The sequence below is a fragment of the Peromyscus californicus genome, unplaced genomic scaffold (assembly GCF_007827085.1).
Source record: "Peromyscus californicus insignis strain IS unplaced genomic scaffold, ASM782708v3 Scaffold_3__1_contigs__length_106647218, whole genome shotgun sequence".
Lineage (NCBI taxonomy): Eukaryota > Metazoa > Chordata > Mammalia > Rodentia > Cricetidae > Peromyscus > Peromyscus californicus.
In genome coordinates this window covers 95,120,352-95,132,751 of record NW_026294551.1, presented here as the reverse complement: position 1 = coordinate 95,132,751, position 12,400 = coordinate 95,120,352, and the positions used below count along the sequence as shown (strand labels likewise).

Genomic DNA, 12,400 nt, shown 5'->3' with positions numbered 1-12,400 from the left:
TAACTGATGTTATGACTCAAATGGACTTAATCGATATCTATAGAACATTCCATCCTAACAATAAAAAGAATATACCTTCTTCTCAGCACCCCATGGAACCTTCTCTAAAATCGACCACATACTTGGCCACAAAGCAAATCTCAACAGATACAAAACAATTGGAATAACCTCCTGTGTTCTATCAGACCACCATGGTCTAAAGTTAGATTTCAACAGCAACAAAAACTACAGAAAGCCTACAATCTCATGGGAACTGAATAATGCTCAACTGAATCACCAGTGGGTTAACGAAGAAATAAAGAAAGAAATTAAAGACTTCCTTGAGATCAATGAAAATGAATAAACCACATACCCAAACTTATGGGACACTATGAAAGCAGTGCTAAGAGGGAAATTCATAGCACTAAATGCCCACATAAAGAAGTTGGAGGGGCTGGAGAGATGGCTCAGAGGTTAAGAGCACTGACTGCTCTTCCAAAGGTCCTGAGTTCAATTCCCAGCAACCACATGGTGGCTCACAACCATCTGTAATGAGATCTGGTGCCCTCTTCTGGCCTGCAGTCATACATGCTGTATACATAATAAATAAATAAATCTTTAAAAAAAAAAAAAAAAAAGAAGTTGGAGAAATCTGACACTAGTGACTTAACAGCACACCTGAAAGCTCTAGAACAAGAAGAAACAAATTCACCCAGGAAGAATAGATGCCAGGAAATAATCAAATTGAGAGCTGAAATCAATAAAATAGAAACAAAGAGAACAATACAAAGAATTAATGAAACAAAGAATTGGTTCTTTGAGAAAATCAACAAGATAGACAAGCCCTTATCCAAATTAACCAAAAGGCAGAGAGTGAGCATCCAAATTAACAAAATCAGAAATGAAAAGGGAGACATAACAACAGACAACAAAGAAATCCAGAGAATCATCAGGTCATACTTCAAAAACAGGTACTCCACAAAATTGGAAAATGTGAAAGAAATGGACAATTTTCTGGATAGGTACCACATACCAAAGTAAAATCAAGACCAGATAAACTATTTAAATAGACCAATAAGCCCTAAGGAAATAGAAACAATCATTAAAAGTTTCTCAAACAATAACAACAACAAAAACAGGTTTCAGTGCAGAATTCTACAAGATTTTCAAAGCAGAGCTAATTCCAATACTCTTCAAATTGTTCCACACAATAGAAACAGAAGGAACATTATCAAACTCTCTTTTTATGAGGCTACAGTTACCCTGATACCCAAACCACACAAAAATGCAACAAAGAAAGAGAATTATAGACCAATCTCCCTCATGAACATTGATGCAAAAATACTTAACAAAATATTGGCAAACAGACTCCAAGAACACATCAAAAAAATTATTCACCATGACCAAGTAGGTTTCATCCCAGGGATGCAAGGATGGATCAATTTATGAAAATCTGTCAATGTAATACATCATATAAACAAACTGAAAGAAAAAAACCACATGATCATTTCATTAGATGCTGAAAAAGCCTTTGACAAAATCCAACACCCCTTCATGATAAAGGTCTTAGGGAGATCAGGAATACAAGGATTATACCTAAACATAATAAAGGCAGTTTACAGCAAGTCAACAGCCACCATCAAATTAAATGGAGAGAAACTCAAAGCGATTCCACTAAAATCAGGAACAAGACATGGCTGTCCACTCTCCCCATATTTATTCAATATAGTACTTGAAGTTCTAGCTAGAGCAATAAGACAACATAAGGAGATCAAGGGGATACAAATTGGAAAGGAAGAAGTCAAACTTTCACTATTTGCAGACGATATAATAGTATACATAAGTGACCCCAATAATTCTACCAGGGAACTCCTACAGCTGATAAATTCCTTAGTAAAGTGGCAGGATACAAGATAAACTCAAAAAAGTCAGTAGCCCTCCTGTACACAAATGATAAAAGGACTGAGAAAGAAATCAGAGAAACATCACCCTTTACAATAGCCACAAATAATATAAAATACCTTGGGGTAACACCAACTAAACAAGTGAAGGACCTGTATAATAAGAACTTTAAGTCTCTAAAGAAAGAAATTGAAGAAAATATCAGAAAATGGAAAGATCTCCCATGCTCATGGATAGATAGGATTAACAGTAAAAATGGCAATCTTACCAAAAGCAATCTACAGATTCAATGCAATCCTCATCAAAATCCCAGCACAGTTCTTCACAGACTTGGAAAGAAAAATACTCAACTTCATATGGAAAAAAAAAAAAAAAACCAGGATAGCTAAAAGAATCCTGCACAATAAAGCAACATCTGGAGGCATCACCATCCCTGACCTCAAGCTCTACTATAGAGTTATAGTAATAAAAAGAGCTTGGTACTGGCATAAAAACCGACATATGGACCAATGGAATCGAATTGAAGACCCTGACATTAATCCACACACATATGAACACCTGATTTTTCACAAAGAAGCCAAAACTATACAATGGAAAAAAGAAAGTATCTTCAACAAATGTGCTGGCATAACTGGATGTCAATATGTAAAATATTACAAAGAGATCCATATCTGTCACCATGCACAAAACTCAAGTCCAAGTGGATCAAAGACCTCAACATAAATTCAGTTACACTGAACTTGACAGAAGAGAAAGTAGGACGTACTCTTGAATGCATTGGCACAGGAGATCACTTCCTAAATATAACACCAGTAGCACAGACACTGAAAGCAACAGTTAGTAAGTGGGACCTCTTGAAACTAAGAAGCTTTTGCAGGGCAAAAGAAACAATCAATAAGACAAAAAGACAGCCTACAGAATGGGAAAAGACCTTCATCAACCCCACATCTGACAGAGGACTGATCTCCAAAGTATATAAAGAACTCATGAAACTAGACATCAAAATACTGAACAATCCAATTAAAAAATGGGTTACAGAACTAAACAAAGAATTCTCAAAAGAAGAATCTCAAATGGCTGAAAGACATTTAAGGAAATGCTCAATATCCTTAGTCATCAGAGAAATGTAAATCAAAACAATTCTGAGATATGATCTTATACCTGTCAGAATGGCTATGATCAAAAACACTAATGACAGTCTATGTTGGAGAGGATGTGGAGCAAGGGGAACACTCCTCCAATGTTGGTGGGAGTACAAACTTGTACAACCACTGTGGAAATCAGTATGTTGGTTTCTCAGAAAATTGGAAATCAGTCTACCTCAAGATCCAGCCATACCACTCTTGGGCATATACCCAAGGAATGCTCAATCATACCACAAAGATACATGCTCAACTATGTTCATAGCAGCATTATTCGTAATACCCTGAACCTGGAAACAACCTAGATGCCCGTTAACTGAAGAATGGATTAAGAAAATATGGTACAAAAAAAAAAAAGAAGAAGAAAGAAAATGTGGTACATATATACAATAGAGTACTACTCAGCAGAGGAAAAACAGTGACATCATGAAATTTGCAGGCAAATGAATGGAACTAGAAAATATCATCCTGAGTGAGGTAATCCAGACTCAGAAGGAAAAACATGATATGTACTCACTTTTAAGTGGATACTAGATATAAAACAAAGAACAATCAGACTGCAACCCACAGATCCAGGGAGGCTACCTAGCAGGGGGGACCCTAGGATGACTGTGGCTTATAGTAAGTTTTGGTTTTGCCTAATCACTGGGCAAGCTTTAGTGAAACACTTCACTGTTAGGATAAGAATTTGTACCGTATCAAGCTGATGAAAGAATATGCTGGCTGTACTTTCAGGAGGGGAGGCTAAAATCTTTTTAGATTATAGATTAGCCTATAGAAAAATGTCTGCCGTGAATCAAACAGTGAAGGGGAAGATGAATAGGAATCTCACTTACACAACTTAAGTAAAACATAGCTCTCTGAACAGATGAAGATAGGTTTCTTCTGTATCCCAGAATCTAATCAATATTTATATGTATAATTCAGCTATTATTTGACTTAAAAGGGCTTATTGGGAAATGTTATCATTTTTACTATCTTCTACAGAGAAAATATTTTCCAATTTTAAATAACCTTGGACTTTTGAATTATAACCTGTTTTTATGTTCAAGCTATCTCTGTATCTCCTGCAGCTGTACATAAAATTTTTTTACATTCAAAAAAAGGACAAATTGTACTATAGAATTGTATTACATGAAATATATAGAATATACAAATTCATAGAGACAGAAAGATTAGATGTTATCTCAACATGAAAAAGAAAGGAATATAGAGCAATGATTTCCTAAGTACAGAATCTCTGTTTTGTGCGATGGAAAAGCCCCACAAATGGACAGTAGTATCAAGACATAATATCATGAATGTAATAAATCAATACAATTAATGTAATTAATGAATATCATAAATATAGTTATTGAATAAATACTGCAAATGCAATAAATGAATACCACAAATGTAATTAATATCATGAGTGTAATTAAAAAATAAATTTAAAAAAATAATTAAATAAATAAAACTAAAAATTAAATTAAAAAAATAAAATAAAAATAAAGAAAATGATAATCACTATGTAGTCTGGGCTACATAGGCATGTCTCTCTCACACACAAATACAATAAGATAAAATAGAAGAGCAGTGTTCAAGGGCATAGATGAAACGTTGTTGTCTCTTAGTTAATTCTTGTATCTATGTGCTTTGAACATCTATGCTATCTTCTCTTACATATGTTTCAAATTCTCTACAATAAAGATGTTAGTTAAATGTCAGCACTTTTGCTGGCCATGGTGGCACATGCCTTTAATCCCAGCACTGGAAACAGAAGCAAGTGGATTCCTGTGCGTTTGAAGCCAGTCTAGACTGCACAGTGAGACCCTGTCTCAACACACAAAAACCATTACTTTTGTAAGCTTGGAAGATGGCTCACTAGGTAAAGTGCTTGTTTATAGACTTAAAGACCACAGTTCAGATTCCCAGCACCCACGTCTAAACCAAATGAGTGTGGCAGCCAGCCTGTGATCTAGTGCAAGAGGCAGTGATGAGATCCCCAGGGGAAGCCTGCTAGGTAAACTAGCTGAGTCATCAAGCTCTGGGTCAGTGAGAGAGCCTGCCTCAATACAGAATGTGGAGAGGGATTGCAGAAGACACCTGGCATCATCCTCTGACTTCTACATGATGTGCACACATATCTGTACACACGTATACACACACACACACACACACACACACACACACACACACACACACCAGTACAGTTTTATTCAGTGATTAGTAAAGTTTAAAGAAAATAAAAATACCAGAACTGCAGAGGATGTAATGAAAGATAACATCATGACCTGCTCAAAAATAATTTAAGGGGCTGACTGGGGTGGTACAATAACTGCCTGTACATGTCTATGTCTCCTCAGGGAGAGTGAGGAAGGTCAGCCTGGCTTATATAACTCCTCAAAACAAAACACGAACAACAAAAAACCATCTGGGAGAGGTTTCCCACATACTAACAATGACCTCAGAAACTATTCTCATTTAAGATAGTGGAGGAGGTCCTTGTGCTCAGAGATAAGCACTAGGCAGTCAGGAATGTTAAACACACAGGGTTGTCTCTTCAAAGGGAGAGAGGTATATAACCTGTTTTCCACCCAGGAAGCTAGGAGCAGACATGGTGAATAGCCTGGTGAACTCTTAGCTATCCGAGTGGCCAGGCCACACTGGGTTCCCCAGCCCCTTATCTTGAACTTGTCTCAGTGAGTCTACAGCACTGTACTCCCCCAGGCTCCTATCATGAGCTTGTTCACCTTGAGCCTGTGTCCTCAGTTAATCTATGGACCCATCTTTATGGAAGACGTCACTTGTACTTTACAGTGAGTTTCGATGTAACCATGTCTTAAGCTTTGTTGTGCACATGGAATTGAGTTAATTATCCCCAGAAAAGGTTTTACCAAAATGTGCTGTGCTTAAATGTGCCTAAAATAAACTACTCGGTGTCAGAGTCTGGAAGTTTGAACCAACACTGGCCACTGAGTCATGTTGAACTGAACTACCTTCTTCTCTCCTGAGGATCGTTACTGTGCTAGCATAAGCGTAAATAGAGTCAGGTGTCATATAAAAAGTGCTGAAAGTAAAAGATGAAGAGAAAATATTCCATAGTTTCAGATTCATTTTCATCTGTTTTATTTTATGAGACAGGATTTCACAGAGTAGCCTAGGATAATCTGGAACCCACAGAATAGCCTAAGCTGGCCCTGAATTGTGATCCTCCTGTCTCAGGCCTCCTGGTACTGGCATTATAGACCTGTGATATCATGTCAAAAATATTAGTCATTTTCAAAATAAATTTCAAAGCATGCTTTAAGTTTTTTATGTTTTAAAGGAAAAGTAGTATTACTAGAGAGTGGAAATACATAAAATAAGTAAAAATAAAATTATAGAGACATTCAGTAATTTAGAAACCTCTCATAAAATAACAGTTGAAAACTTTGATGTAGACTAGTATTTGAGAAAAAATATCTGAGCCCATTCACATAAATATGACAGAGCAGGAGAAATAATGCAGTTGACTGACATGTCTGGATATTGGAATGTAGAAAATATTTCCCTTTCAATCAACTATTTTCCTGCTTTAATGTTGTATGCTACACCAAGTTTGTGAGGTGATAAAAGCATGAGCTCAAACAAGTAGAATTATGTTTTCTGTAACTCCAAATGGATCCTTCCCTTCTTGCCTCACCAGCTCTGTGATCTTCCCATTCGATATATTGACGTCCAGGTGTCCCCCCCACACATGGCAGATCAAAACCAGCTGTTACTCCACCCAACACCCTCTCCTGGCTGCTGTGGGCACCAGGTATGCACATGGTACACAGATGTACGTGTCGGCAAAACACCCATACAGGTATTAATTAACTAATTAATAAAAATTTAAACACACACACACACACACACACACACACACACACACACACAAGCATGTGCACATAGGACTTAACAAAAGGACCAACATTTTCAGCTGGCCTTTGTAGTGTGTGAAATGAACAGAGAAAGTAAAATCAGCACACAGTCCTTGGAACCCTCCATAGATGCCCGAAGCCCTGACTGCCACTACGGTGACAGAGCTTGCTTTTGTTCTTACAACTTGGGGTCTCAGACTGTAGGTGGGGCAGGCAATCCAGATAATCTGAAACTCCCCATCCTCCTGCCTCAGCCTCATGGGTGCTGTGATTTTAGGTGTGATCAAGCAAACATGAATTGTTTCCCAACTTTTTAACTTTGGCCTCATTTTCAAAACAAATTTCAAAGCATAATATAATTTTGGCATTTAACTGAGAAAAATAACTACCATTAAATACAAATGTGAAAATGAAAAAGTCAACACTGTTTTTAAAAGTTCTGTGATGAGATGAAAGCTGAAAGCTAAGATATAAATTTTTAACTAAGTGAAAGTTCCAGGGCACTCAGGCTACACAGAGAGACTCGGTCTCAAAAAAACAAAACAGTGACTCCGAGCAAACACGAGCAACCCTGGCAAACAGAGCAGAGGAGGAAAGAGGTGGAGTCGACTGAGACGTCTGGACCCTGGGTGTAGAAGGCACAGTTCATTTTTATTGATTGACCTATTTCCTGCCTCATGTTGTGTGCTACATAAGCCCGGGTAAAAGAATAACACAGGAAGCCCCATGGGATGCAGAATTGGGGGGTCCTGGTGCTCCAAATGAACCCTAACTTCTCAACCCACCTAGTCAGATCTTTCCCTGATGTGGGCTCAGGCAAGGTCTCTACTGTGAGAGAGAATGAATAGCTGTGCTGTCCCAGAGGTGGCCTGACACTCCCATCTGGGTCCTGACACTCTGCTAAGGGACATGGAGAATTACATAGACCATCAGCAGTAAATAAGGCCTCTGATACATTGATAGCACAAGACACAAAAGACCATGTTGTGACCACATCTTAACACAAGCACAAGGATCACCCACTCCCAACAAAAACAACTGCATCCATTGCCCTGGAATGGATGACACATGTGGCTGCTGCTGCTTGGCCAGGCAGAGCCCAGTCTTCTACATGACTCAGAAAGCACATCCCATCCAGAACAGAAATCAATTCCCAATTCTAACCACACCCAACACTGGCTCTGGCTTATCATTAGTCCCTTTCCAGTGCTGTCCCATTGAGACTCCTCCCCATTCCCCACGGCTGTGCTCTCTTACTGTGAGAGGAAAAGTACAGGTGTGTTCATGGCGGATCTTGCCAAGGCATTGACATGACAATCTGAATAAAGACATTAGTTAGAGTTTTTATCATTCTTTTACCTAAAGGAATTGTGTCCTAGGTTTTACTCTCCAGAACAGTTCTTTTCTTTGGAACATTTTTTACGTGTCTGGGTGGTTTGTCGACAGGGATTTCTGTGCACCATTAGCAGGCCTGGTGCCACCTGGAGGAGGGTTCAAATCCCAGAGAACTGTAGTTGCAAATAGTTGTGAGCCACCTTGTGGGTGCTGGAAATCAAATCCAGGTCCTCTGCAAGAATGGCCAGGGCTCCTAAATGTGGGTCATCTCTAAAACTCCCAGTACATGTTTTCCTTACAAAAGGCAAGTGAAGTTTTCAGATAATTGATAGAACCACAAAGGATTCTTGGACATTAGTTCCCTCCATGATATTCATCATTTTTAAACATTATTGAGTAGATAAATATTTCATGGTAAGCACTTTCCTTAAAGCTCCTTTCATGTCCTTGTTCCTCAGGCTGTAGATGAAAGGGTTCAGCATGGGGGTCACCACTGTGTACATCATGGCAGCTCCCATGTCACTCCCAGCTGAGTGAGAGGAGGAGGAGGCGGGGTTGAAATACAGGGATATGATGGTGCCGTAGAAGAGGCCGACCACAGCCAGGTGGGAGCTGCAGGTGGAGAAGGCTTTCCATCTTCCACTTGTGGATGAGACTCTCAGGATAGCGCAAGTAATAAGGGCATAAGACACGAGGATGCAAACAAACGGAGCGATCATTAACAGTCCTGCAACAGAGAGAATCATCAGCTCATTGAGGTGCGTGTCTGAACAGGAGAGTTTCAGGAGGGTGGTCACTTCACAGAAGAAGTGGGGGATGGTGTTGTCTGCACAGAATGAGAGTCTAGCCATGAGCAGAGTGTGCAACAGAGCATTCAGGCTGGCTACCACCCATGACCCGACCACCATGAGGACACAGAGCTGATGGGTCATCTTTGTTGTGTAGTGTAAGGGGTGGCATATGGCCACATACCGGTCATAGGCCATCACAGCCAGCAGGAAATTGTCCATGTCAGCAAACACACAAAGAAAGTACAGCTGTGTGAGACACCCAGAGAAGGAAATGGCCTGACTCCCGAGTATGTGAATGGCCAGCACCTTGGGGACAGTGGTGGAGGAGAAGCAGACATCCACAAAGGACAGGTTGCTGAGGAAGAAGTACATGGGGGTGTGCAGGCGGGAGTCTGTGCCGATGGCCAGGATGATGAGCAGGTTTCCCAGGACAGTGGCCAGGTACATGATGAGGAAGAGCAGGAAGAGGAGCTGCTGCTGCTGCTGGGGCTGCCTGGAGAGTCCCAGGAGGAGGAGACGCTGGACTGGTTGGTGCCTCTCATGGTCTGAGCCCAGCTGCAGAGAAGAGAGGCAGAAATGCTGGAGCTAAAGGGTTTGAATGCAAGAAATCATACTACAGACACTGTCATGTATAAAACAAAACAAAACAAAAACATAAGCAAACAAAAACCCTGCATTAGAGCTGGAGAGATGTTTTAACTATTAAAATGCCTGGCTGGTCTTCCAGAGGACCCATATTCACAGCACCCATAGGGTGGCCAGCAATAGTGTATAACACTTTCCCAGGTAATCTAGAGACCTCCTCTGGCCTCTATGGTCACTGCATCATTTGTTATACATACATTCAGAAAAATACACACAGACATTTTATATATTTTTTTTTTTAAAGAAAACCTCAATTAGATTTGCTGATTCAGGATCTACTGGATCACACTGCCAGCTTCCAACTCCCAATCCTAGATTATTCTGGTCCACCGGATTCACCCTTGTGCTTGATTAAATGTAACATAAAAACACACATGCATGGGCTGCATGACGTTTCAGTGTGTTAAAGTGTTTACTGAACAAACATGACAACCTGAGTTCAACCCCAAAACCCTTTCAAAGGTGGAAGGAGAGTACCAACTCCACAGCTATCCCTTGACCTCCACATGTACATTTTGGTGTATGCACCGCCCACACTTACACACAATAATACATGTTTTCTCTTAATGCATGCACAGATGGCCCTTCCATGAAATCATGTACATCCCTATTAACTTCCCCAGTCCTTAGCAGCTCATAGGAAAAAGAAAATAGCAAGGGCCAGAGAGAAATGAAGACACTTATCCCTAGCCTGATGTCCTGTGTCCAAGCACCCCGGATCCTCATGGTAGAAGGAGCAGAAGAACTCCCCTTAAAGGTATCCTCTGAAGCCGGGCGGTGGTGGTGCACGCCTTTAATCCCAGCACTCGGGAGGCAGAGCCAGGCGGATCTCTGTGAGTTCGAGGCTAGCCTGGTCTCCAAAGCAAGTTCCAGGAAAGGTGCAAAGCTACACAGAGAAACCCTGTGTCGAAAAACCAAAAAAAAAAAAAGGGGGGGGGAATCCTCTGAACTCCACATATGCTGCATACACACACACACACACACACACACACACACACACACACACACACACACCACAATAAGTGTAATGAACTTCCAAAACACATAATGAGAAATACCTAGTTACTGTTGTGTTCAACTCTAATTTAGCCTCATGGACTCACAAATGTTGCTATTGATCCTTCAATACAGAGGGGTGAGCCTCATTTTCTAGTAAAGAAATTGGCACCAGTTCTGCTATTACAGTACCTGACAAGTCAGTGCTGTAACTGGCCCATGTTCACTGCTTGGAGTTGCTGGGCAATGGTGTTCTTTATTCTAAATGTGGGAAAGTGTCAGAATCCGGGGGGGGGGGGGGGGGGCGGGGTTCTGAGCAAATGAAGAGTGGGTGATCACCATCCTAGCCTTCTGTGCAGCAAGGAGGTTTGGGGGACTCAGGCGGGTGTTTACTATAGCATCCTTCCCACTGGGCTAGACTCCCTGAGCATCTCATTAAAGACAGGCAGACAGTAATTGTCCTGCCTAGCTCTTGGTCTCTGCGGACCAACAAGAGGGAGAAAGCGTAACATCTTACTCCTGGGTCAGAAGTTGGGATAAAGCAGTCTTGGTGGAGACAAGTCCCAGAGGAAATTCCCTGAGTACTTCATCATCTCAGCGTCCTAAGCCTGCAGGTTCGCAGGTAGTCCAGATTCTCTGTCCTACATCAGAGATACTGGAGGTATTACAGCTCAGTTTGGTGAATGTCTCACTTTCTTTCCTATCTGGCCGTTTACTGCATAGGACTTATGGCACATTTCCAGATGGGAAGATGGGAGATGAGACTGGAATAGATGGAATTAGAATGGAAGCTGACCCAAAAAGAATTTGATGTAAAAAAAAAAAAAAAAAAAAAAAAAAACAGGGAAGGGGGGGCGGGAGATGGAAGAGTACCTGACCAGCCATGACTGAGAAACCCTCTTTGGCTGTCTTCCCGGCATACAATGGATCACCCATGTCTGCAAATCTATAGATTCTTAAGAGTGTGGCTCCATCAGCCCCACCTAAGCTCTACCACCCCTACCAAAGAGAGATTCATGACTGGACTCAGAAATCTCCTGAATGCTGTGTTTAAAGACATGAGCCACCACTCAAAGCCTGTTTTTGTTTTCTGAGACATCACACAGTAGCCACCAAGGCTGGCCTGAATTTATATGTCAGCTTTTGTTACCTTATTTCCTTTCCTCCTTCTTTCCTTTCTTTCTTTGTTTTTTTGAAACAGAGTTTCTCTATGTAACAACCTTGACTGTCTTGGAACTCACTCTGTAGCCAGGGTAACCTTGAACTCACAGAGATCCACCTGCCTCTGCCTCCCTAGTGCTGGGATTATAGGCATGGGCCACCACCACCCGGCTATTGACTCATTTTCTAGAAGAAGGCTTTTGAACACAGTTAGCAAAGTCATAAGTGGTTATTCATACATCACTAAGTCAGTTTCTGCTAACTGAGTAGACTTTTATAACCTTAGGAATTTATAAACCCTAATCAAACATATTTTATCAAACATATGTTGTTTCTTATCTAAAATTTATTTGAAACTTAGTGTTGAACAGTTACCAAAGACAGAAGTAATTAGATGTATATATCTAAATTAGCTTTTGTTAATCTAAGTAGACTTTTAAAACCTTAGGAATTTATCACACAAAGATTCATGCTAGGGCTGGAGAGATGGCTCAGTAGTTAAGAGCACTGACTGCTTTTCCAGAGGACCCTGGTTCAATTCCCAGCACCATATGGCAGCTGACAA

At 40.6% G+C, this 12,400-nt stretch overlaps 1 pseudogene; it reads right to left on the bottom strand.

Moving 5' to 3' along the window:
* Nucleotides 1–8,547: 8,547 nt before the first annotated feature.
* Nucleotides 8,548–9,575, bottom strand: LOC128123164 (olfactory receptor 1361-like; annotated as a pseudogene).
* Nucleotides 9,576–12,400: the final 2,825 nt, after the last annotated feature.